The sequence below is a fragment of the Balaenoptera physalus genome, assembly GCF_965194825.1.
Source record: "Balaenoptera physalus genome assembly, chromosome: 6".
NCBI lineage: Eukaryota > Metazoa > Chordata > Mammalia > Artiodactyla > Balaenopteridae > Balaenoptera > Balaenoptera physalus.
The window spans coordinates 97187875-97215275 of NC_138885.1; the positions used below are offsets into that span (position 1 = coordinate 97187875).

At 40.8% G+C, this 27401-nt stretch overlaps 1 protein-coding gene across 11 annotated transcripts in view; it reads right to left on the minus strand.

The window, feature by feature from the left end:
* Positions 1-27401, minus strand: part of KLF7 (KLF transcription factor 7) — a 108665-nt gene that overhangs the window by 68363 nt on the left and 12901 nt on the right. The window lies entirely within an intron of this gene.

Below are 27401 nucleotides of genomic sequence, written 5' to 3' on the forward strand. Positions count from 1 at the left end.
GGCCAAAGCGGATTTTAAGTTTATAATCTAAAAGCTCTCCTCACTTAATCCTACTCGTCCAGAATCTGGTAGAAAACCATGGTGCTAACTTATATTATCAGTTCAATTTGCTCTAACTTCTGGGGCTTCAACAAAGAAACACTGATGGCAAATTTTAAATGTGACTAGCTCCTAATGTACTGCCTCTGTAGAGCTTCTATGTTTTCAACCAGTGTTCTGATTCTAGGTTTTTATTCTGTTAAGAATCTATTTTAATGATATACCTAGTTGCGTTGTATCTGTCAAGGATTTTATTTTGGTGACATTTCAAAAGATTGGTTTTTAATCAGCCTTCTGGTAAAACTCTGCATTACTGAATAAGAAAAGCAGATTTTTAACAATGAATCACCTTTGGGTCTCACTATTGATTTTTAATAGGATAAACTAATGAATGGTTCCAATCTTCATTCAACCCTCATGTCACACGTGTTCACTCAACTACTGTGTTCCCAGCAAGGTGCAAGGCTTTCTGTATGTTAGAAGGAGAAAACTGTGATAGATCCATGTGATGTAGGTGCAGAATAAACAATTACAAGCTAAAAATTACATGAATTTATAAGCAAAGTGGTACCAAATAACATAACAATAAAGTATGTTGATAAGTTCTTAGGGGATGAGTGGACAATGAATTCTGTACTCTATATTATGGAGGTATTAATCAAGTAAAGCTTATTGGAAAAGTTAAGTTTGATTATATTTTGCTTATTGATTAAATAATAGCTCTTGCTGAGTAGCTTCCCACCACTTTATATCCGAAACAAGTACTACCACCTTCTCAGGTCTAGGAATTTGTCTTATCCTTATTTGCCCCTTTTCTGAATTCTATGTTTCAGAGATTTTCCCTTTCATTTTTCCATCTCATTGCTAAAAATTATCATTTACTTCTTTCCAATATTGAGACCCTCAGTGTTAGCCCCAGCCAATTCACTTCTGAATTATAAGATATTAGCCCTGAAACCTCCTTTAAACCTCCCCTTCCCTTTTTAAACCATCATCTACCAAGTACAGTGTCTGGTACCCATCAGGTACATAACGTCTATCAAACAAAGATAAAATCAACTTTATGCTATTATTTTGATCATTCTATTCTACTCCACTCTACAAAAGCCACCTGCTGACCCTAACCTGGACTAGGCTGAGGCTAGCAATCCTAGAAACGACCACTAATACATGTCTTCTAGAACATAATTGTAATGCTCCTTTAGCTTTGCCCAGAGAGCAGAACCAGACCTTTGAGACACAGATATGTTTCAGGTAGAAATCAGCTGAATCATGGGTTATAAGAGGTCCTTGAGGCAGTTCCCGGCATCACACACACAAGGACTATTTCACACCCACAGTCACCAGTGTCTATGGATAGAGCTTTTGGATGTCATGTCATCTTACATATTTTTAGCTCAAAGAATCAAAAGTCACTAAGAAATTGTTGTGATTATTAGGAAGCTCAGATCTCTTCACATTCAGAGTTCTAAGGAACTGAGATATTCTAAATGCATTTACACACTCTTCAGGGAGGATAAAAAATAACCTACCCAGTATGCCCTAGTTTGAATCCCAGAACACATGGATCACACTAATTATCTAAGGATGGAGATACTTCCCATCACTAAAATATGGGAAAATCTGGACCACTTAAGAGAGGCCATCACTTGCAATCCTAATACAAGGCATTCTTATTCCATCTGAGAGTTAGAGAAGCATGAGTACCCATCAGAATGTGCTGGGTAGCCCTCTGAAATCATTATGGAATACTTTTGTCTTGAGAAATCTACTTCTTGTAATATTTGCTGGTGATGAAGCTCAGATAGAAAAGAAGACTTGGTCAACCAGAAACTCATCAGGAGTGTTGGAGATTAAAATGTTAAGGATGAGGATTTCAATGTTAGGTTATTTCCAAGCAAAAGAGACAGTTTATCGCCAATGTTTTTGAAAAATAATTATAAGAACTCCCTTAAGAAATGCCTGTGATGTTTAATTGGAATATAAGGTATCAGTATTTACTCAAGAGATTTTAATACATATACACACAGAGGTATATATAGAAATAAATGTGTATATGCATGTATGTGTATATATACATGTATTTCCTAGCTCTGTCAATGAGAGGAGTCTACAAGCAAAGACACCCCAGTGGCAGTGAGCACATCTGGCAGGAAGGTCTTGGTTTCTGAATATCACTATCCAATGGGGACCAGGGTGCCTTGGAGAAACAGTTGACTGAAAGGCTGAGGCAAAGAAAATAAAGATGAGACTAGAATATACTGTCGTATCAGAAGGTAAGGAAGTGCTCACAAGGTGACGGAGGCATGTCAAAAAGACTCATGAGCCAACCTGAAGGAGTTCTCAAAGCCCAAATCTAGGCAATGTGAGCAACAAAAACGAATAATGATAAAAGATTCTAACCCACGGAACACAATTAATATCCGTGAATCCATAGTGATATAAATAAATGGTGGAATAAATAAATAAATGGAGGAGATAGATCAGCTCCTATTTATAGTAAAATTACAATTAATAAACATAGAAGTATTGAAAATAGAAGTATTAAAATAGAAAATCGCCATAAGTCAAACAACAAAGTAGTAATGAGTACAGGCAAGAATCACCAATGGATGTTACAATTAATAGATGAAGGTATAATGAGAAACAAGATATTTGCCTAGTCTCAAAGCACTCCCCCAACAAGACATTTATTAATCACAAAGACAAAAATAATAATTTTACAGTAGAGAAACCTGGCATGCACCACCTTCACCATATGATGAAATTTAGCAGCATATTGATATCATGCTCCCCGCACATGACAGTCTGAAAAGGGCACAACATTATTCTGTGCCATTCTTGCCAAAAGTACCTAACTTCAATCTAATCATGAGAAAACATGAGACCAATACAAATTGAGGGCCATTATACAAAATAACTGGCCGGTATTCTTTAGAAGTATGAAGGTCATGAGGAACAAAGGAGAAGCTGTCACAGATTGCAGGAAGCTAAGGAGATAAGACAACTAAATGCAGTGGATCCCTGCCTGGATCCTGGAAGAGAAAAAGGACACCGGTGGGAAAAATAATGTAATTCAAATAAAGTGTATAAATTAGTTAATGGTATTTTATCAAGGTTAATTTCTTGTTCTGATACTTGTATTATGATTATGTAACATGAAGGGAAGCTGCAAAGAGTGTATACAGGAACTCTATGTACAATTTTTGCAACGTACTGTAAGTCTAAATACTTTCGAGAGAGAGAGAGAGAGAGAAAAGAAATGCCCATCGGCACACTAGGAGTGTCTCCAGATTGCAAATTTCGATACAGAGTTCAAATGTTTGTTTGTCCACCAGAACCAGAGATTTACTCTGTCCCAATGACACTGGCCAGCAAACTCCAAATTGGAGTCAGCAGATGTCAATTTAATGACATAAATCATGGCTGTCTGGTACCCCACCTTGGAGAAATGAGGCTTTCCTCAGCCTGAACAATACAACTCAGGGCTTGAGCCACTGGATCAGCCTCCACCTTCTCAAAACTCCACTACCGTCAGCAATGGGGAGGAAATGCACCCAAGTGCAAAGTGACTTTCTTATTATTTATGAGTCACAGATGAGTTTTGTGAAGGCTCTCCGATATCCCAATTTCGAAATGCATGTCTTCTTCTAATTTCCTAACAAATATCACCTGAACTTGGTTTTGAAATGATCACCCTGAAATATTTTAAAATACTCTCTCCATTCTCTTCATAGCCTTCTTGTTGAAACATGCTTATTAAAATGATAATCCAAGACCTAGTTTTAAAAAAAGAAAAAAATTCAAACCTGTTACTGCCACACCTGCTACTTCTAGGATAGGATCCACAGGCAGAATTTGACAGAAAACAGGATAATCCAAGTCTTGCAGGACAAATTAAGTTCACCAAAATCTCCCTGTTGTTGGCAAGAGGTAGCTACTTTCACAGGATCAAGAAATATGTAAGAAACTTGGTCATATGCGGGCATGATGATGCCAAGGTTACCAAATGGCTCTTGTTCAACCTGTCCTTATCTCATCATAATTTACATGAAACTTGCCAGTCAAGATTGCAAATATCAAAAAAAAAAAAAAAAAAAGATTGCAAATATCTCCAGGCACTTTTGCCATTTCCCCTAAAACCCTCCCCTAAAGGGTTTCCCTCACCTATTTTTCCTCTCCTTAACTTCCCCTCATGCCCATATGCTTGACACAATCTTTCATTTTCTCTCCCACTAATCGTTCTTTCATCCAAAGTTCAGCATAAAGTCTATCTCTTTCAGGAAGCCTGGTTTAGGAAACACAGAGTTAAGAAAATATGCTGGCTGTCAAGTGTTGAAAGACAACCCTCCTCAATCCTGGACAATTAAACGGTATCTCCAGAATGAATCTAAGGGTCCATAAATTGGTAGCATGTCTGGTTTATTAAGATTATGATCTCCTTAAAAGCAATGACCATATTGTTTAAATCACATAGGTCTCAAACAATAAAAATAATCTTTTAGAGCTAAATTCTACCTTTGCTATCTCAGATGGCAGATATGTCTAAGTATTTGAAGTGGTGTACCATTGTAAGAACTTTCTAAAAAATAAGCTTACCTCACAACCCCCATCCATCACCACCGCTGAAACTATACCCATGTTTTTAAAACATAAAAAGTTCTAGTTTTTTTTCTGTCATTTAATTAGAACATAAGACAAAGCCATTGGTCCAATATTCTTGCCACCACTCAATAACTGTGTCATTAGGAGTAGTTATTTGTAGTCTTTGGATCTACATATACTTGAGTTAGTGAGTCAAAAAAGAAATAGAAGAAATAAAAGAAATGGCATTTTGCTAATGATTACTTTCTGGAATAATATAGTCATTGAAATAAAGTGCCACCTACACTACTACCTATGTTCATAATCAATTATCAGTCATTTGTGTTCCCTTTAGCCAGCTGCCCTTCATTCCAAGTATTCCACCTATTTCATTCACCTAAAAGATCCAAGAGTTAAAAGAACAAAGAGATCAAACAAATTGGGGAAAGAACATAGAGGCAAAAATATGGGGAGATACCAGCAATCTCCTTCATGGAAACTTGCAAAGTCATGCTTCTTCTGAGATCAGACCTTGACCTACTGATGTTGATGATAATGATGATGCCGATGCTTCCAGCAAGGAAGGGGTGAATTTTGGTTCCCAGAAAGAATGCTCACCCAGGTAACTGCACACGCAGGTGAACTGCACTTGGCTGCCCATGGGAGCCCCTTCCTGACATTTGTTATGTGTGGTTTTGTCACGTGCTATTAACCGTGGTGCCACAGTCCCCAAAGAGTCTGAAGTATAGAAACAGGGAGACGAACCTCTTACCTTTCTCCTGGGAGTGTCCCAGAGCTTAATTACTTTTCTGTGCTCTGAAATTCACACACAACCCAGAATGGAAATTCAAAGTGACACAAAACAAGCTACTGACAGTAGGGTAATTTGTGCTTCTTTTGTAAAGCAATCTTCTAAAATACTCATTCCTTCTAACATGTTATTAACTAAGTTCACACTTCACACTTTTTGGCAAAATCTTTATTCTTCTAACTCCAAGCCAACTTGAAAACTCTATAGGATTGCAAAGATTGATATTTATGGGAACTTTGTGATTTTTTTTTTTCCCCCTCTTCAAAGGATGGTATGATGTAATGGTTCTGACACATTTCTAGTCTTTCTAAATTAGGTCAGAGTTGAAAGATGGGAAAGGAAGTTGAAAGCATGGCCAGAGTTCTGGTACCGTTTTTCTGAGGGATTGGGGGAGGGAAAGGAAGCACCATAATTGATAAACTCAGTAAGCCTATGCGAGAACCTCACATAACAGGCACCTCAACGTTTTGCCCATCTCCCTGGGTTTCGACATCTCAAAGCAGTTCTGAGGAGGAGAAATGTAACAGTGAACCTAACTCGTGGCAGAGAGGAGGTATGAACCAGTGACAAGAATCAAACTTGTAAGACCTAGAGATAGATTTTAAACAAACATTCACTTTTTCTTGACTTTCACTGCCAGAAAATATTTGGGTGGAAGGTTAGGAGAGAATAAATTCTGTCTAGAAATTGTGGGTGAGCAAGTATATGGTATAAGTGAAAATCTCTTACTGCGTTTTTTAGGTATTAGGTTAAAAAAAAAGAACCCACATCAATAGCACACCCCAGAGGTACAACAGTATTACCCATCATTGTCAGAACTGCTGAACTCCGCAAAACCACCGAGTACTGCAACCAGTGTAAATGCCATTCCTTCCCACTGTCTCTCACATCAGCTGGTTGCCGGAGCTGGAACCAAATTAAGTATTTCCCTCTAGTAATCCGTAAATTCTGAGAGACAGTGCTATGCAAATTAACTGAATTCTAAACAAACATGAAAGTTGGGAAATGTCTACCAAAAACCCCTTTAGTGTTTCTCCTCCCCCAACGATTTTCAACATACAAAGAAAATATTTGTTGTATATTTTTCCTTTGGGGAGGCTGGGGAGAAAGGAGACAAAATTAAAGACCTGGGGAGAGGGTGACGTCTTTGAAATAGACAGCCTCAAATACCCCTTTCATCTCCCAGAGATTCCTTAGTTGCAGCACATTAAAAACAAACAAACCAACAAACACCAAACAACTCAAATCCGAATTAAGAGTTAAGGCGAATTTTACAGCCACGTAACCTGCGCAGAGTTGGGGCCCAGGTCTTGTGCTCCTTGTCCCCCAGGCCTCCCACAACCTGGAAGAGCTCTTTCCTCCTTCACAGTGTCTGTGACCCTTAAAATTCAGTGTCCACTAGGGATAAGGTGGCCCATGCACGAGAGGCCGTCCTATCCTGGTTCAGGGTTGTTTTTCCATATGTTACTTTTCAGAACACACCAATGAGAAGTCTGTCACTCTGGCCTCTACCTACAATTACTGCACCTACCCTCCATCAGCCCTTAAGGAGGGTCACTCGCTCTCACTTGGCCACTGAACTATAACTAAATTCAACTTCTGAGTGGTGCAGAGACACCACTGCTCGTCACAGCTAGGTCACAGAACACGCCGGGGTCCACTATCAACTTACTTCCCAGCTAAGTCTCCATTTAGCTTGACACACACTGGAGGAAACCCCATTTGTTACTTTAGAGCTTGAAAATAAGTTTCATTAGATGTCTCTGCTTCAGTTATTATACTTCCATGGACGAAATAAAGTTCATGCCTTAATAGTCAATGAAAAACCATCCTACGCTAGAGCAAAGACCCAGATCTGGGCTGAGAGTGTGGTTTAGAAAAGAAACAAAATGCACAAGAGACACCCCCAAAGGAAAAGCCCATCGCTGTGCAGGAGAGGGCCAAGCAGTCCTTGCTCGAGAAGAAGGGCACCCTGCTCCGGCAACTCATGAGAGCCCAAGGACTCGGGAGAAGGCCTCCCCCCTGAGGAGTGATGCTTCGCAAGAACAATGACCCTGACAGTTGCTCAGCTTCACCATTAATTCTCCATAAAGAGCAGTTTTTGCGATGAGCGCTTGTGTCAGGAGGGGCCTGATGGTTCAGAAACCTGTAATTATTCTTGGCTCGCCACCCCCCCACTGCCTCTGCACCTGTGTCAGTGCAAGGCACCAGCTGGCCATGTCTTGCCTCCTGCCTCTTAAAGGGGTGGATTGGGGCTGGGAGGGGGCGGGTGGGCAGGGGAGCCTTCATTGAAAACCCGCACTCACATTACTTGCCTCTTCTTCCAAAATGCAAAAACAAAACAAAAATTTTAAATTCACCAATCTCATCCCTTCCCCCAACGGGTCTTGCCAAAGGAAACAAATAAACATTAATTGGCTAGAGAGCCTTCATTCAAACCAAAATTACTGCAAAACACAGTAACAGGGAAAGGTCTGACAAGGGGTTATTAATCCTGTTTTACAACCCGCTCTTACTCACCCCCCTACCCGCTCCTGTGAACTTTGCACACACACGCACACACCCTCCCCAAACTCCCCGGGCCCCTCTGCACTGAGTGGCCAAGATCGGAACATGCCGAACCCATGACATCATCTCCCCTTCCTCTCCCAAATCACTTGCACAGGCTGACTCAGGCTACTGGGATTTTTTTTTTTTTTTTTTAAAGCAAGCTCAATTCATTGACTCCCTTCTGGACCATTGTTATATCCTTCTCAGTCGGGTAAATTAAATATATCCTTCCTCTACTTCCCATAAAAAATACATATACATACATGATTGTTTTTCATCCCGAAGCACAGCTGTACAGGTGTACAATGTATACACACACACACACACACACACACACACACACACACACACAAACCCACTCGAAGCTTGAATTTCCCAATAACAACAGGTTCAAATCCCATGGGGCCCTCAGTGGCAGATGCAATTTAGTGGCTGGTGATCACAGAGGATCTTTTCAAAACCAAGAGAGTTTAAGAACTTCCACTGTGGAATGTTGAAGACAATGTAGGGGCACTAAGAGGAATGTTTGTTTTGCTCATCAGACTTCGAAAAGTGACAACCAAAGACATAATGAAACCAAGCCCTAAGCCGCTTTTCCTGACATAGATGGCTGTACATTTACTTAATTCAGGGTCCTTGGAATCAACTTCCCAAAATATTGAAGGTGCCTGTGTGAGTGTGCCACTGTGCTGCTCACCCCAGTTAAGGAAACGGGCCCTGTGTACCCTGAAAGGCAGAAGCAAGGGGGTTAAGAGTTGGCCCTGGAGACAGACTGCCTGGGTCCAAAATCAGGTTGCACTACTTACTAGCTCACATCACTGCTGGGCAAGTTACTTGACCCCTCTGCCTCAGTTTCCTCATCTGTAAAGTGAGATAACAGAAGAACCTACAACGCAGAAGTGTGTGAGAGTTCAATCACTCTCAAGTGTCAAGTGCTTATAACAGGGCCTGAAACACACACTATGGATGCTATAGCCAATATATAATGTGTTCTTTTCATTACACATCTAAGAAGGAAATAAATATATCAAGGGCACGGAAAGGGAAGATAAAAACACCAAATAATTATCAATGTAAAGCAAAGCTGTTGAGTGGAAAAGGTTAAGTTAAGCAGGGGACTCCGGCTGCATGATCGACCTCGCTGGGGCTGTTTTCTCACCTACCAGGTGAATGGATGGGGGTTCTCAGGAACCTACTAGTCTGGAGTTCCAGGAGGCCATGAAATAGTGGTGGAAGGGTAAAGAAACATGGGAATGGCTCCTTCAGAACAGGTTCGAAGGAACAGACCAATGGCTTTGCTGCCCAACTGGCTGGTGAAAGGAAGGAGGCTGCAAAACCCAGAAGAAGGTGGTCTTTGGCCTCTTCACAGGGACCTCATGGCCTCGCTCATGAAGCTTAAGACACTCACTAACCCAGGTTTACAGATTCTATGAAACGAATTCTCTGGTTCACCACGGATATGAGCCTCGCCAGCATCTAAATATAATCTTCACTAGAATATGGGCTCCTCAAAGACACCCGGACTTGTTTTTGACTCATGGCCTGATTCAAACATTTGTCTTGTCGAATGAATGAATGAATGAATGAATGAATGAATGAAGCAACTCTCAAACAAACAATTCAGTCAAAATGTCAACACATTTGATCACAATTCTGGTCAGGCATGGGTCGAAGAGTATGATACAAGCCCAAAATTCTTCTTCCTTCACCAAAAGAACACCAGAAACAATATGTATGCATACATAACCAACAACAGTCCTTGTAGGCTTCAGCAGTATTTTAATATTTAATTACAGGTGATATTTACTTGTCTCTTCAATGTTTTTCATTAAAGAAAAAAAAAAAAGTTTAAATGCTTACTGTCTGGGATACACCCAGCATTCCCAAATGAGAGGCACATTTAGATTCCTACAAGGCCATAGGGCAGCCTTGTGTAGGAAGTAAAAGCCATTTCCTCATCTCAGAGAGCGTTCCTCTTCCTCCTGCCACTTCATGTTTTCTCCTCTGGCCTCCAGAAACCACCAGGAAGAGAAGCCATAAACACAAGTGGACAAGATGCTGTTCAACTCTCATTTTGTATTGGTAAAAAGAACCTGGCCTGGGAATCGGATTCAACACCTCCCTTTCCAACACTGCCTCTTCCCTTCCCACTGAACTACTAACCCTGAGCAGGGAGTTCATTTCCTTCTCGCAAAGTGAGTGAACCACCCTCTCAAAGACCCCTTCCAGCTCAAATTCTTGCCAATAGTCCTTCAATGGCCTGCCATCACACTTACTTCCTCGCCGTGCAAATCAGATCCTACGTGAACCAGTCTTGTTTTCTTCACCTTTGACCCCCCCTCCCATTCACACAAACACACCAAGCGCAGAGCCATAGTGCCTGCTATTCCTGCACCCCAGAATCCAGACTCCCCAGGTCATGGCATACCTGTTTTCTTTTAATCTGTTATGTTTTGGTTTAATTGCCACCTATTCAGAGAGTCCTTTGATCTGCCTAGATAAACTAACCCAAACACCCTATTCATTCTCCCTCAGACTACCTTGTTTTATTTGTTTTTTAGTTACTTACCAAGCCCTGGAAAGATCTAAATTATTTGTTTTCATGTTTATTGTCCATCTTTCCCTACTATTAGGGAAGTTCCAGCAGAGTAGGGACCTGGGCTTATGTGCCAATGAATCTCCACACCCAGCACAGGGCCTGGAAAAGGCATCTAAACATACTAGTTTAATGGGTAAATGAATCAATGAAGCCATTAGTCAATCCGGAATTCCAGGGAGGACGTTAGCTGGTCTCACCAGCCAGGAAAGCTATCCTAAAATGTCTACCTTATTAGGTCAGAGGGCTCCATCGATGTTTCTCCTCCATTCACATTTTAGCACCGAGAAAGCACTCACTGACTCACACTCATCAGACTCAGTAAGATGGAATCTCTGCTCAAGACAAAGAGATCAGTCTTGGGTCCTCACACCTGCCCATTTCAAACAGATGCAAAGAGGGCATTTCTTCTAAGGAGTCTGTATTGCATCATGTGCTCCAAGTGTCGCTCAGATGAACAAACCCACCCTCTCCTGGCCTCCGCAACCAGGTTCTTGTTAACTGGTGCCCTGAGGGAACAGATTAAAGATAGAGGCTCAACCATCTTATATCATTTATTCCCATTTCTATTACCCAAAAGGACCTCCCTAGGAAAGGCAACTCTGGCCACTGGTCTCTGAAGCACTTGAGGGTCACATCCATTTGGTTCCCAACATGGGCATCCCACATTCACTGATATTTCGATGAAACAGTGCATTCAAATCTCGCAGGCAGGGAGTACTCATGTTTTCTGTCATCCTAAATAGCCGCACACTTCACTTACATAGGTGAGGTCCTTGGAAACTCCTGTTTTGGCCCATTCTGGTGACCTTCCCATAAATTCCTAAACACAAAGCATTTCGGTCCTCTCCATTCCCTTTAAGAATTCTACATAAAAAGATATCTCTACTGAGAGATGCTATTTATTTCAGTATCATTATTTCACGGATACAGAGCCCTCAAACACTGAACCTGGAAGGAAGCCAAAATCCAATTAAGAGGGTATGGCGTTTAAACTAGGCAAGAGCTAAGGGTGAAAATATTGAATATAAGCTGTACAGGGTCCCTGTGTGTGTATGAACACATGTATGCGTGTGTGTGCACATGCCACTGACAATGAAATGTAGATTCTTTGTCATGTCTTTCGGATGCCTTTCTCTAAACCCGTCATTGTTCCCAGAGTCACAAAGTCATTCCCTTTCCTGTTTGTTATGTTAGGCAATAGGAAGCTTTCACAGGATGGCTGGAAAAAGATGAAGGAGAAAGAAAGAGAAGGTTTTCCATCACATAAAGAAAAGAAAAATTGTGCTTGGCCCATTTCTGAACCACATTCTGATGTTGCAGATTTCAAATTAACAACTCAACCCAACTGGACAGGGAGGAATCAAGGGCTGAGGCCCTGAAGTTTGGTTTCCAGTAGCTCTGGCATCTCATTTAACCTTAGGTGGCTCGCCTGGTACCGCAAGACATGCACTTTCAGGCGCACCAGACTCTCACTGAAGAAGAGACACTAATTTGAATCATCACTGCCATCCCCTCTCCCCTTTGTTCCTGTCTGAACCAATTTCCATACAGTTTCAAAGAAATCATCAGCCCATGCAAAGGGAAATCCCAATGGAACAAGAACTACATTAGCAGCATAAGGGGGAAAATCTAATTTCCAATCCAGTTGCTTTGTTGTTTCAACCTCCAAGGAAGGTTGCTACATATGCACAACATAAAATTAAGTTTTAAAACGCCACCGTGATTTAAAATTAATAGAAACTCTCATGGGGAAAAGGTGGTTCTTAGTACAAATCTCCTTACACAATTGAAGGTCAACTCTACCAGAGCTTGTGGGTGGTCTCGGTCTTTGAGGTCTCAATCGTCTCAATCATCGCAGCCAACAAAATATTCTAGAATGGCATATATTCATTGAAACCAATGCACATGCTACTTAATAGTTTATAGTGACTGAATTCACAGTGTAAGGTAGTATCCACATTAAAAATTCTTAAACTACCTTGTTGACAGACCTCACTGAGATGTATTTTAATGGTCCAAATTAAGGATTCCATTTTGGCATGACAGGATATGCCAATGAGACTTCCTAGTGACCTACTTACTGGAATAAAACTCATGGCAAGACACCAGTGTGACTACATCATTAATTAACCTGAACCACATACCGGAACATTGCTGCTAATAAAACTCCCCTATAAAGAAAACATGTTTTCTCTACTGAGAATCCTGGAATGTGGGCCCCAGCAGAGCCACAGCCTTAATTTAGGAGATATTTTGATGTTGTGTCTATATCTGCAATTGCCATAAAATTTGCTTATATTTGGCTTGATCTTCAATAAATTTAGTTCTTTTTTTCCAAATTTTATTTTATTTTTAATACAGCAGTTCTTATTAGTTATCTATTTTATACATATCAGTGTATATAAATTGAGTTCTTGAATGTGTTTCTTGGAAAAATAAAATTAAAATGCCATCCCCACTATCAGGATTTGCAAACAACTATATGAATGAAAGGATCGCTTTTGCTAAGGCAGGGATGCTTTATCTGTGCTGTTCTTAAAAGCATACTCTGAGCTCTGAACCCACGATTCACTGAATCAGAGATCTACAGAAACCTTCCATTTTCTCTAGAAAACAGGCTGACAGAATCGGGAACAAATCATAACTATAGCAGCCAGGTGAAACTGGGACTTTTCCAATCCAATCCATATGAAATGACATATACCTTTTTTTACAGAGAATTCTTTTGTGAAAAGCTTCTGAAAATGGTTGTCAATATTTTCATGTAACCTCAAAGTCCCCCTGTGAGACCAACTAGACAACAAGGATTAAAATCCCCATCCTATTGATGGGGAACCCAAGCTAGTAAAGAAAACTGGGTTTTCCATACTTCTATAGCCACACTATAGACCAGAAACAAAACCAAAAGTTTCTTGCCTTTTTCCCTTAGGCTTTTTTTCTGGTCCAAATCTGAACCCTCTACCACGATCTCAAAACATTCTAAAAAATTCAACAAACCATCTGCAGTAACCTTGAAGCAACAGGATTCCTGAAAAAGGTTCAGGATCTTTCCAAATTGTAAACACAATACCCGATCCCAAATTTCACTTCACAAACTTTTCATCTACGTATGTAATTTCTATGTAATTTCTCCTGGTGAGAACAAAAAGAGGTCTTAGTTTTGACAACAGCCTTTATTAAGAGATTTCTGAGTTTTCTCTGACTGTTCCAAATCTTGGTTGGATTGTTAAAAGTAAATAGTATTTTAGTCATTCCAATCTGTCAACATCAAGTGTCATCACTGAGATAGAAAGAAATGGAACCAGTATCATTTTTTAAGATCTGAACTGAGAAAATTTATAATTACAGTTTACTAAGAACCTAATTTTACTTGTTTATTGGATTAATACCAAATATATGAAAACTGTTAAGTGATACACTTTTTTTAAAGGGGGTATTTGAATTTGTCATTCAACATTTGAAAAAAAATTTCCTAGTTTTAATAAACATAAAAATGCATATTTCACTAAACCAGATTCAACACTCCCCCCCAACCCAGTGCCCTTCAGAATACTGGATCTTAGCCCATTTTCAACACCAGTATTATCAATCACTCATTTCTTTTGTTCGAGATTCAAATAGAAAATGCAGCTTGAAAAAGAACATGGAAGGATTAGAAGCAGCAAGAAGGGGAGGAAAAATAGTAGTAATGGAAAACAGATGAACAGCAAGCATTTCACTTCTGTGTAAAAATCCTGGATGCCAGTAGCTCTTATCAGGTGACATACCTCTAACCAAGGGGATCCATCAAACTTTGGGCAGCAAATCAACACAAGGGCAAAACTGACACTTAGCCCTGCTCCCTACATGGAACCTAAACCTTAATTTTAAAGTGGTTTTACCTATAATCATTTGGTAGTAAACTAAGAAGAAAGAATTATTATTGCCATTCAGAAATGTGTAGTTGTGGAAGACCATCTTTATTAAAAATCAAGTAATTTAGCATCTTATTGGGAGGGGGTACCTAATCAATCTGGGATATCAAAATCTTTTAACTTTGGGACTTTTTATAGGTATATAAAATCAAAGGCAATGTGGTGTCACGGAGAGAACACAGACCAAAGTCAGGAGGACTTTTTTCAGCTCCTCCTATGTAATTAGCTTTGTGGCCTTCCTGAAGTCACTTCCTCTTTGATCCTTGGTTTCTCGTGACCAAATCTTGCTTGCCTCAAGGAAGCAAGGCATGATGAAGATGGAATTTACTATTCTGATCCCTCTGTTTATAGGAGTCTTCAGGTATCTCGATTTCAGATTCTGGACTGCAATTTCTGCCCAACCTCGCAGGTGAGGTCCCATGAAACAAGGCCAGATAGTTGTCCTTGAGATGCTGGGGTAGGCAGGTGTTGTTTCTAAGGATCCCCTCCTCTAGTAGTTATCAATGCCCTTCCTGATAAATCTAGGTCAGGATTCACAAACTCAAACGCCTACAGGAGGCTAATACACATTAGTGAAAAGAATATGACAGCAGAGACTGGTGGGAACTGTGGTAAACACTTCCACCAGGTTTTCCTAAGAAATTGCTTATTTGAGGAGAGACCCAGCTGGAGGAAATCACAAATGAGCAGCACCTTCCTTCGTCTCCTGCTCAGCTACTCTTGCCCAGCACCACGCAGCTGGAATCCCTGCTCTCAAGAAGAATCTTGACACAAGAAAGGGAAATCTGCAGAGATGTCACCACGAAAAGTCAAGCAGGAGAGGGTAAGCGCTAACAAATCTACAAGAGCCTGGAGGTCTGGCACCAAGTTTTAAACCTCCCTCGGGCTAAGCACAGTGCTCGGTATAATCAACAGCTGCTCAATAAATTCTTCCTAAATGAATTTTTAAAAAAATCTTGATCAGGAGCCACTATTACTTATCATTCTGTGCTCTTCGCAAGGGTGACTGGATCAGACTGGTAGCTTTGTCTTAGCAGGATAACGGCCAGAGAGGAAGAACTCTGCTACGATATGTAGGTTATACCCATTTGAACTCTGTTGGCCTTTCAGGGGCAGGTACTGTATTTGTACTTCTTTTAAATTAATTTAACAGTTATTTACTGAGCCTCCACTTTACATCAGACACTTTGCTAGAGATTTCAGGGAATCCTAGGGCTCAATATCTACCTATAAGATGCCCATGGTATAGTAAGGACAGAGGCATAGAAACACATACAATTAAAGAGAACAGGGTATATGTGTGACCAATAGCTAGGACAAACAACGTGTTATGGCAACACAGCAAAGGAACCAACTCACTCTCCTAGAGAGGTCAGTGAAGGCCACATGAAGAAGTCACTTTTGAGCTAGACCTTGAAAATAAGTGAGCTTTTGTCAAATGCAGAAAGGGAACAATAACATTCTAGAAAGAGCACACAACATGAGCAATGATGTAGACACATGAAAGCCCCACTGTGTGCTTGGAAAAGGGTGAGCAGTCTAGGGGGTCTGATACACGGGGTATCTGTAAAGGGGCAGCAAAAAATGCATCCCCAGGGCCTAGAAAATGCAAACAGTTTTTGGCTGACAATGACGTTGCTGGTTTGTTCTAGGTTCAGCTTTACCAGTATACTTACTAAACGGCAATGGCTGCTTCTCTAGATCCTCAGTGATAATTCAGGGAAAGATCAAGAGCTCAAAAGATACTAGTGAGGCCCAATGGTCATATTAATGCTACCAAGTAATACTCCTGAACCCAAATGTTTTTACAAAGTCATCTGAGGCATTTTCCGTTTCAGATTCATACTAATTTAAGACGTACATATAACAAACCTCAAAATGAGAACAAAAGAAGATAAATATTACCAAAAAGAAATCTTAGCTTAAAAAAGTGCTACCGGATCATGCACAGAATTAAATTCAGCCCTGAGTTTCCTGGTAGCCAAGGCAAAAAGATCAATACTGAGTTAAGAAATTCTCATCATCAAGTAAAAGAAACATCATTTCCTCAGATATCAGTTGACCTGTGTATGCCACCTTTAAAGCAAGAAGAGGAGGAAGACAAGAAAATGTGGAATAAAAGAGAAAAAACAAGAGGAAAAAAGAAGATGATTATCTCCCCTTTTTAAAAAAAGTGAAATTTCCTCATTAAAACCATCAGCTGTTTTGTTGGTGAGGGGACCAAAGGTTCAGTGCCTGGATGTGTTTTTTTCCTTTGTAGCCCCTTTCTGTTGATGTTTTTCTGGCTTTCTAAGCAAAGAGGAAACCTCGCCCATTCCTGTAGACATGCATTTATGACCACATTCTCCTGGCCAATAACCCTAGGTGGCTCCTTTTGGCACCTCGCAAGGGTGGAACGTCAATTGGATCTGGTCATGAAGCTGCTGCTACCACTCAGGTTGAACGCTGGCAAGTTCAGAGAGGGCTCCAGGGCAAAGCTAACTCATTAAGGACAAAATGTGCAGGCACATTTGACCTTTGGAAATCCAGCCCTGGTTGGAAGCTTCCAGATTCAAAACAAAAGCTCCAGGGCTGGAAAGAGAGTTGGAGGAAGCGCACTGTGAGTGCTGGCCCCATCCCTCATACATTCCCCTGTGACTGAGAGCCTCATAAAATCAATAGAGCAGCATTATTAACTCCGCAATATCATAACAGAAGGCTTTGCTCTCTGCCTTGGTGGAGAGCAAAGACGGCAGAAAGGCAGGCTGGCTCCAAGGGAAAGGATGCCTCATTAAAGTCTTAACTCTCAGGAGGCAAATGCGTTTAAGCTCTACAGATGAAGCCAGTATTGATATAGCACCTCCCCCACCCCCATAAAAATCTTGCCCTTGGTCAAGGAGCTGTCATAGTAGAAGGAAGTACAGGTAGGCCAAGCTAGGTCTGAATGACAAAGAGTTATTGTTTAGTGCAGACTTCCAAAAAGTCATGCCAGGGGGCTAACCCAAGGCAAAAGTTTCAAAAACATCATACAAATGTTGAGTCACAAGTTTTACAGCATCCCACTGTGGCTAACTTTTCAACTTGTTTTCCTGGGTCACCTACAAGTACCAAAATGAACATTTTCCGATGTTTTCACCAGAAGAAAATACAGAGCTTTTGTTATACCTGCATGGAAATGAAACCACCAGCCCTACGCTTGTGTCCCTTCTGATTTGCTTAGGACTCCCAACCAGCTGGGAGTCACTGCTTCCCTCTCATAGGTCACATGACCCAATTCAACTGCCTCCATCACCAAGTCAGTGTCAACAAATCTCATGCACACCCGATGAACAAGGTTCATTTCATGCTTTTCTTCACACGAAGGTGTACCTTGGTCTCTCCAGTACCCTGCCACCATCCCTCGGTAATGCCAGTAACTGTCACTGCAAGGCTGAAAACTGGCAGATGTTAAAGGTAAGCAAAGTTAAGTTTTCAGATACATCTTTATCCCCAAATCCTTCTTCCAATCACGCAGATCAAGCAAAAGTCTTACTGCTGTTAAAGTCACTGTTGTCTTCAGCATCTCTAATTCCGGCATTTGATTCTAGATAGAAGGTTAAGCATCCCCTGTTGCAAATCATACTTACATCAATTCAATCCATTTGCTGTTAAAGAAGCATCACTCTTCCCAGAAAGGTTTTTTTCCCTTTAGCTATGTACCAAGCCAGAATCAGACAAATACGACCCGATATGTTTATCGATATTATTCACATCACTCAACAGGACGCAATGGCAACTCACCAATCCTGAGGCAGAACTTAAGGAACAGAATGTTCATCGTATCTGTATATTTTTAAAACTGCCACCACTGATGACCATAAATTACCTACTGCTTTTTCATATACAGATTTTATAAGGAAGTGCTGTACAGTAACATATCATTAAAGCCTTAACTGACATGCTTAGTCAAAATCTCTTGCCTGCCATGATTTGCTGTGTGACATGAAAAGACCCATTAGCTTTTCCTTTTCTTTACTTCCCTCGTTTTTTTTTCCTATGAAAGGAATAAAATAAATCTATTAGAAAAAAGAGTTGAGGTTAAAAAAAACCCTTTAAACAAAAATATACTTACTCAAACAGTAACAATACATATAGGATACAGAGCATGACAACCTCTTTGTTTAGCGATGTTAAAACTCCAGCTGCATACATAGAAGAGAATTTATATACCCAGGAGGAGACTAGTAATACATGAAATACAGGTGTCTAAAGGTTGTAAGTATCCTCAACCCAAAATGTCTGTTCCGTTTTAGATTTCCTTTTTGAGTGGTAACTATACACTTCCAGGAAAAAGGTTTCAGAAGAACATTTTGGGAAGTATATAAAAAAGCTATGAGATGAATAGGAAAATTCCTTAACTATTTCAGATGTGACTGGGAAAGTCACTGCAGAAATGTTCTCTCCTGACACCCTGTTCTTTTCCTTATATGCCAATCACAATGCATACACCCATATGTATCTATTTATCTTCTGGGTCCACCTCTAGACTCTAAGCTTCAATGACAGCGGGGACAATATCTGCTGGGTCACTAGTACATTCTCAGCGCCTAGCACAATGCTTGGCACATCAAAAGCCCTCAAGGAAGGAAGAGAAGGAGAAAGAGAGGAATTAAATGAATAAATTAAAGAAAAAGAACCAGAAGAGTGACATCACTAAGATGGCAATATATAGGTGGTTTCAGACTTCACAAGAAGAACAACTAACAACTATTCATGGACAAGACATCACTGAGAAAATCCTAAAGAAAGAGAACCAAACAAAACTCACAGAGGAGAAATGAAGCACAACTTCAGAACTGAGCGTTCTCTACTTCCTTCTCAAGAATCCCAATGGTTTATTACAGACGAGTGTGACTATTCCGACTCCTTCACCCCTTGTTGGTGGATGACAAACTCTGATCAGCAAGGGCCAGCTGACTTCAGGGACTAGGAGTGAGTTCTGTTCTGACGTGAAGTGGCCGAGGAGAGGTAAGTGGGCAGGTGGAGAGGTAAGGGACAAAGCCGTCTCCACAACCAGAGTGTTTTGGAGACACAGGATTCTTCTGTTCTCATCTCTCCACCTCCGCCACTCTTCTGTTAAGGCTACCTGCCTATAGTCTTCAAATTCTTTCCATTTTTACTTGCAGGGTGAGGTCGGGGGAATTCAGGACACACTAGAACCGAACACACTCTGGGTCACTCCCCTTCCCGGACTGCTCCTCGCTCCTTTCCGGCCAGCGTTCCTCGAGGACAAGGGCCTAAGACAATGGACCCTTGAGCCCCGCCCCTGAGTCAGGCCAATGTAAAACTGTCACTGCAGCTTCCAGTCTTCCTTCTGCATCCTGAGCCCCTACCCTTGCTGTGCTGGGCTTCTCCCTGCCCTCCTCTGGAATTCTTCCAGAGGCACAGGGCTCCCTCTTCCAGCCCTTCCACAGGGCTCCCTCTTCCAGAAGTAAATATCTCCCAGGACATCCTGGAAGTAAAGCTTCCAAACTTCTTTTTATTTCCTTCCCTCACTCCTGCCCAAGAAAGAAAGTGATCAGTGATACTGGGAGAAAAAACATTAAGAAAAGAAAACATACTGGAGCCCATGCTCCTCTCTTGTTGCCCTGACCTCTTCCTGGAAGGTTCTGCCACCTGCCGCGGGGGAAGCACGGAGGGGCCAGGTAGGCAGGCAAGGCTGGCAACCTGCTGTTCTGTGGAGCACACGCTTCCCGTGGACGGGTCAGCCCACAGGCCACCAGCGGGAGGGCTATGGTAAATACTGGGAAGCCAGAGTGACGTGGCACCGCCCAGCGGGGTCCAAACCCAGTTTTATCAATTTTAGACCTGATATTTAACCTCTCTCTCTCTGGTTCCCGTATCTGTTTTCTCAAATAGGTTAGGGAGGGGAGAGGTGGGGTTAATTTATGAGCCCCACTAAAATAACGGCAATCATGGTATAATTATAGACAACTGTCAACAGTCCAAATTGTTGATAATTATTGATCTTCTCAAGAGGCTTGGTATTTTTTAAATGAACATAAGACTAAAATATATATATATATATATGTATAACACGAGGAAAATGTAAGTGGTCCATCACTCCATCACCAGGATTGTCTTAAAAAAATTAAAAGTAATGACCATACGTGAAGGTCAAAAACATTTAAACAGAACAGAAAAGGTATAAAAAGTAAAATCTCCCTTTTCTATCTCCCAGCACCCTCTCCTCCTTCTCCTCAAAACTGTCAATAAGTACTTATGTATATCCTTTTATTTGAAATGTTATGCATATCAGCAAATAGACAGTTTTATTTCTTCTTTTTCCTCATTTACACAGAAGGTAATTGGCTTTTCATTTTGACAGCTGAGAGGTCCCAGGTACAAAGCGGCGGGGGAGGGGATGGCCTGGATTCCTTCTCGATTCCCCCCTGCCCCCTGCCCACAGCTCCCTTTGCCCCAAAAGGATGTCACCCTGCTTTCCAAGGTGTTCCCTCCTACCACACCCGCCCGACTCCCTCAGAGCAAGTGCCTCAAAATGAAGTAAGTCATCTGATAGCTATAGAATAAGATGTCGCCACTGGGGGAAACATGGGACTCTGTATTGTTTTTGCAACTTACTATGAGTCTATAATTATTTCAAAATAAAAAGTGTTTTTAAAATGAAATAAGTTAGCACTTGACGGGGAAAGCCACAGTGGAGGAACCTGAAAGCGAGAGGACACGGGGTAACAGATGGCGACAAAGCTCTCTGATAATATAATGTGCCAACGCCAGCCCCAGCCTCTGCTGCTTCCGTGGTGTTCACGGGCCAGGACTATAGCATCAGCCGGGTCTTGAAACATCTTAGGATGGGTTTGATTTTCTTTAAAGAACAAAACAATGTTTTCCAATAAAGCTGTTTGTTGCAAACTCGAAAACGTTACCACTAGATCTGAAGCAATTCATGTTTTTTTTCTTAATAGTTGAGTGCGCTTCTATCCTCTTTTAAAAAAATCAAAACTAAACTTTAAAAGTACATAAATATTTAATTTTGCAGGGAAAGGTATGGCCCTCCAGATGGGGAGTCCATCCAATTCATGATCTCAAGCATTTTATGGTCACACTTCCCTGCAAATCACATTGATGGCAAAAATCCAGCTGCATACCTAAGTGTTTTGTCACATTCCTGACCCCAGAATCAAATTTCTCATGTGGGAGGTTGAGCCAAAGGTATGTCCTGACAAACCCCTACAGAAGTAGATTCCTGTCCCTCTCCATCGCCACTTCCCCTTGAAAATCTGCAGCCAGGGCAAACAGGCAGCTGGGAGCTTCAGGGACCCCCTCCAACTCTAGCTAGGGTGAGGGGAGGGCCGTGGCTGCCATCTGACCCAGGCAGGCAGAGCAAGAGAGGCCCATGCCAAGCCTCCACATGGGCTGCTCCCCAGGACCATCAAAGCTGCAAGCCTTCGCTTTGAAGGAACGTAGAAAGACAGAGCTACTCAAGCCCCCAAAACAGGGATGGGCTAAAACCCTAAGTGGCCTCATAGACAGTGATCCAGATGTACCCTCATTTCCACCAGTGCTCCAGATGAGGCAGTATGAGAGTGGGCCTTTGGACCTGACACTCCAGGCCCCCAAATTCTTGTCAATAGGGCACCTGTCTTAAGCAGCATGGAGATCTGAGCATCCTGAGTTGAAGCGTTCATGGAGCTTGACCAACATAGTGTGGTCCTCATGTCAGAGAGATCAACCTCCCTTCTTATCTACAGTTACCTCCTACCAGGGTTGTCTTGGGCAGGATAAAAGTCCATGTCCCAGACAGCATGCACGCTGCTCTGTCACTCCAATCCTTGTGTAGCAGAAGCTGGGTTTCCCTGTAAGTCAGCTGAAAGGTCCCGGTAAGTCTAGGACTTCCTATCCAGGCAAGTCCCCATCTTCTTATCATCTAACAACATGTGACAGACATTGTGAATGAGTCATTTTAGCCACCCAGACTTCCACTTTCAGAAGCAAACTGTCCCCAGGGTTCTCCTTTCTACACAAAATCCAAACTTCCTTCATCCTTGGGCACCAACACACATACACACACAAATGCACACAATTGTTTCATGAGTGTGGTAAAATATTTTAACTTTTAAAAATTTATCTTAAAAAATCAATTAAGCTAAATGTATTATCTTAATCTAGAAGTTCTGACATACTATAGATACTAAGTTTACTTTTTCAAAATTTATTTAAAAGCTAGCACACACACACACACAGAAATTAGAAATTATGTCCCCACTTCTAGAAAACCAATAGGAAGATTTTTCAAAGTGCCATAATTAAGGCACAAGTAATAGCCCCATTTGAACAAGTAAGAAGCTATTATATCCCTGCTGAGAACACTAAATAGAAATCATAAGGAAGAAGAAAGTCAACAAGGAGTGCTAGTTTAAGGTTTGAAACTAAAGCCTCCCCTGTCACAGAATAGAAAACAATAACATTATATAGCATATGACAGTTTACAAAGCACTTTCACAGCCATATATCATTTGATTATAAGAATCCTATTATTATAAACCCCACACTGCAGATGGGAAAATGCAGCTTAGCAATTTGCCCTGGTTTATACTTACAAAGTCAGGCCTAATTCCAGTTTTCTGACTCCAAGTCCCCTGATTTTCTACCACACCAGCATTCCTCAAACTTCATTTCATTCCACCTTCACACATTTTTACCAAATCAGCATTCCATCTGTGTAATCATTTCCCTATTATTTACATTTTTAATTGCCTCACTAAGGCATTATGTATTAAGGCTGAATATATTTTAAAATACTCTTCCTGTAAATGTTCATCAATAAAAGATAATCATAAAATTAAAAACAATAAAGCCAAAATGATATTATTAACTTTTAGCTGGATGTTTGCCTGTCAAAATCTCTGGGTCTGGGATCTGTTGTCAGAAGGAAGGAAGGCAGGAAGGAAGGAAGGAAGGAAGGTAGGAAGGAAGGGAGGGAGGGAGGAAGGGGGGAGGGAGGGGGGAGGGAGGGAGGGAGGAAGAAAGAGAGAGAGAGAAAGAAAGAAAGAAAGAGAGAGAGAGAGAAAGAGAAAGAAAGGAAGAAAGAAAGGAAGGAAGGAAGGGAGGGAGGGAGGGAGGGAGGAAAGAAAAAGAGGCAAGAAGTAAGGAACAAAGGGAGGGAGGGAGGACAGGACAGAGAAGGCGGAGGAGAAGAAAAGATTATCAAGCCTTAAAGACATACTACCACAAAGCTGAGTCTTTCGCCTTGAGTTAGTCAGAAGGATTGAAAGAAAACTAAAAAGGGAATAGTAAGGCCTCCCAAGGTGGTTCTGTTGTTATTTAAGGCTGTGCTCACGAAGCCCACGAGTGCAGCCCACCCTTCGAGAAGCACTGCCTTGAGCCATGCTATACCACGCATTGTGTTAACATGAGAATGCATTTGAAATACTGAAAAGGGATAAATGGTGAGTTTGGGATTAACATATACAAACTACTATATATAAAATAGATAACCAACAAGGACCTACTGTATAGCACAGGGAACTATACTCAGTATCTTAAAATAGCCTATGATGGAAAAGAATCTGAAAAAGTGTGTGTGTGTGTGTGTGTGTGTGTGTGTGTATGTGTAACTGAATCACTGCTGTACACCTGAAAGTAACACAACATTGTAAATCAACTATACTTCAATAAAAATTTGAAAAATAAATAAATAAAATATTGAAAGGGGGCTCACAGTTCTTGATGGTCCAATACTGGCTTGGACTTAAATGATGTTCTCTAAAGCTCAGGCAGGTTACCCACAAATTGAGGAGAAGAAAACAGATTGCAGTGAAATGTCTAATGGTCCTCAAATTCTAATATTTGTAAAATCCTAGTCTCTATCAATAGGGAGCATAAAAAAAGAGATCATGAATGCAAAAACAGGAGGAAAATGTAGGCAGGCACATCCTGGATAGGAAGACAAATGGTTTGCATTCTGCTTCTCTTTCACAGAAGAACTGTGCAAGGACATTTGAAGCCCACATAATGTCTTTCTTTCCTTTTTCCTTTTCTTTTCCTTATTTTCTATCTTTCTTTTCTTTCTTTCTTCCTTTCTAGGGATATTTTTTCAGAAATATTTTAATAGCCGCCAATTCACGCAGTAAGATAAACAGCTATTAGTTAAAAAAATTAATTAATATATATGTTAACAAGATAATGAACCTGGACCTTTACTTAACACTCAGAGTTTTTAAAAAAGAAAAAGAAAGAAAGAAAGAAAAAGTAATTGGAGATTGGAGAAAAGGAGAAACACCCTGCATCAAGTAATTTAATGGAATGACGGGGTTTTTTTAACAGGAAAAGAATGACCCTGAAAATCACCAGCTGGTCAAACTAAATGATATCCTTAGTAATATCAGGGAGCCAATACAAAAGAATAAATTTTTTTAAACACCCCTAATGTAGACCAGCATCCTGAAAGCATTAGAAAATGAAGGCCAAGTGCCTTGCTGGCAGTATTTGAGTGCCAAGCGTAGGAAAAAATGCAAATTACTTGATTCTCAGGAAAGTACTTTATTATAATGCCCTGGAGTTCTTCACACAAAAAGCATCACTTCCTCAGTGAAACAAGTCATATAAAATCTACTTCCACACAAAATAAGCAGTTAAAGCAGTTAATGGGGTTCTGTACAACATGCTTCTATGTCAAGACTAAGAAACCTCAGAAATGGTTACATGTTTTTCTACCACAAAAAGGAGTTTTTCCCACCACTGACCAGTTGGGTCTCAGGAGTGACAAAAGAAACAGTGACAATGGCAGTCATTTGTTAATGAGGGCTGTTAGACCAAAAGAACTTTTTGTTTGGTATTGTCCCATTTCACTCCCATTTCCACCAAGAAAAGGCTGCAAGCTCAGGAAACATAGAGTCAGTTTCCAAATTGGAAAATGTTGCAAATACCAATAAGTAATAAACATGCTCTGCAGACACTGCTCAGCCCAGGCGGGGAGAGGGGTAAACCAGATGGTCTTTTCCAACCCAGATTTCGATGATCTACAACAGAACCTGGATGACTAGGAGAAATTGAGAAGCAATTTGGAATCTGCTTTATAAAACAGAATCCCAAACAAAGACATTCAACAAGGCAGAGAAATCTAAAAAGAAATGAAAATGGATTCCAGGTAAGAGTAGTAATCAAGCCAGCTTGAGACTGATAAATATATAAAGGTTGTCCCCAAATCACAGCGTTTTGGAGGGGAAGGTGACTTAGAGAGCTGCCAGTCTGAGGGTCACAAACCCAAATGCATGCTCACCTGGCCAGAAATCAGAAACTAAGCAAGGTAGAAATAGTGGAGACAAGGTTAATTGAAGAGTGCATATCTGTCTAAAAGCATTCCAATTAAAAAGAAATTGAAATATGTATGCTGGCCAAATAAAACAGCTCGTGAAGCCAGTTTATCCCAGGACCTTCCTGTTTGTATCTCTGATCGCTGACTATTCCTAACTCTACACTACTATATACACATGAGGAAACTGAGGACCAGAGAAGTCACATTATTTGATGATAAGCACAGAATAGTGTTTGTAGGTAGCAGAGCCAAAATGATAGGATTATATTACACACTGAGATGAAGTTAAATAGAAAAAATGAAATGACATTAAGGCAAAAATCCTGCATGCCCTTGGATCAGGTGTACTAAGTTCACATGGGTTATTCTTTCAGAGGCCAAATTATATTATCATCTAGCTAAACACAAAGCTTCTGAGAACTGGGGGAAGATGTATGTATGCAAGGAGAGGTTGTACCAAAAAAATAAATTAAAAAATCCTAAGTAGTCAGAGTCAGATATTCAATTTTTCAAAAACAATTGTTAAATCCATAATTAACTTTGTCACAATGGTCCTGAGTAAGATGGCAAATGGAGCTCCTGACTTCCATTTTCCAGACAGGAAAAACGAGGTACATAGAACTCTCATGGCTTTTTTTTTTTTTTTTAATGTATTCTTTAAAGTTACATGTTCAAGGTTCCTTCTAGACACTCCTCAAAGAGCAAGGTAAGGAAAATCCTTTCCATACTTGGTACTGGGGAATAGTACATTTTTAAAAATTGGATAAGTTTAAGACTCTTTTTTTAAAAAAGGGAAATACCAAGGGAAAAAATCTCACTGAGATACGTGAAGTGGTGTGAAATCTTCCTAGGAAATCCACGAAGTGCAGAGAAGGATGAGAACATCCTCCCTTGGGGCAGCTGGAAACAGATGAGACAAAGAACTGGAAACCTTCTTTCTGGGAGCCCCCTCCTGCCAGCCAATGGGACTTTCCTTCCCTGGATTCTATGTGTCTAAGAAAACACAAATGCACACTCCTCAGGAGGAGGAAATACAGTCTGCACACAGGGCTGGCATCTCCGACATAAATCTCCCCATAGGTGCTGGGCTAAACCTTCAACATGAGGAAATAACATTCGAGTTTTATAGCAGCATATGCGTGATCCTTCCCCCTCCCCCATAAAACTCCCAACATGAACAAACACATCAAATTATTGCTTTTCAGAGGCCAATTCAAAAACACCCACTTTATCACAGAAAGAATATTCCTTGTGTATGTGATTGCTTCCATTATGTCTTACTTGAAGGGGGGGAAATGAAATAAAAATCCTATCGGAGATATTTATAGATCTCATAAAACCAGATTCACTCTCATAAGCTGCTGTAAGCTCAGTCATCAGGTAAGGCAGAAAAGGCAGGTGTAGTAACCAGCACTATATTATAGTATATGTGCCTAATTCTGGCTCATAAAGAAAAATAACCGCATGCTGGAAAAACTTAAGGGAAGTAAGTCAGAAGTAAGACTGGAAAGAAAGGGAACGAGTTGGACATTTGTGTGAGCAAGTCAAGCAAATTCCAAGGATATCAAAGGAGGCTGAGTTTTGGGGGGGCAATGGATATTGCTAGTA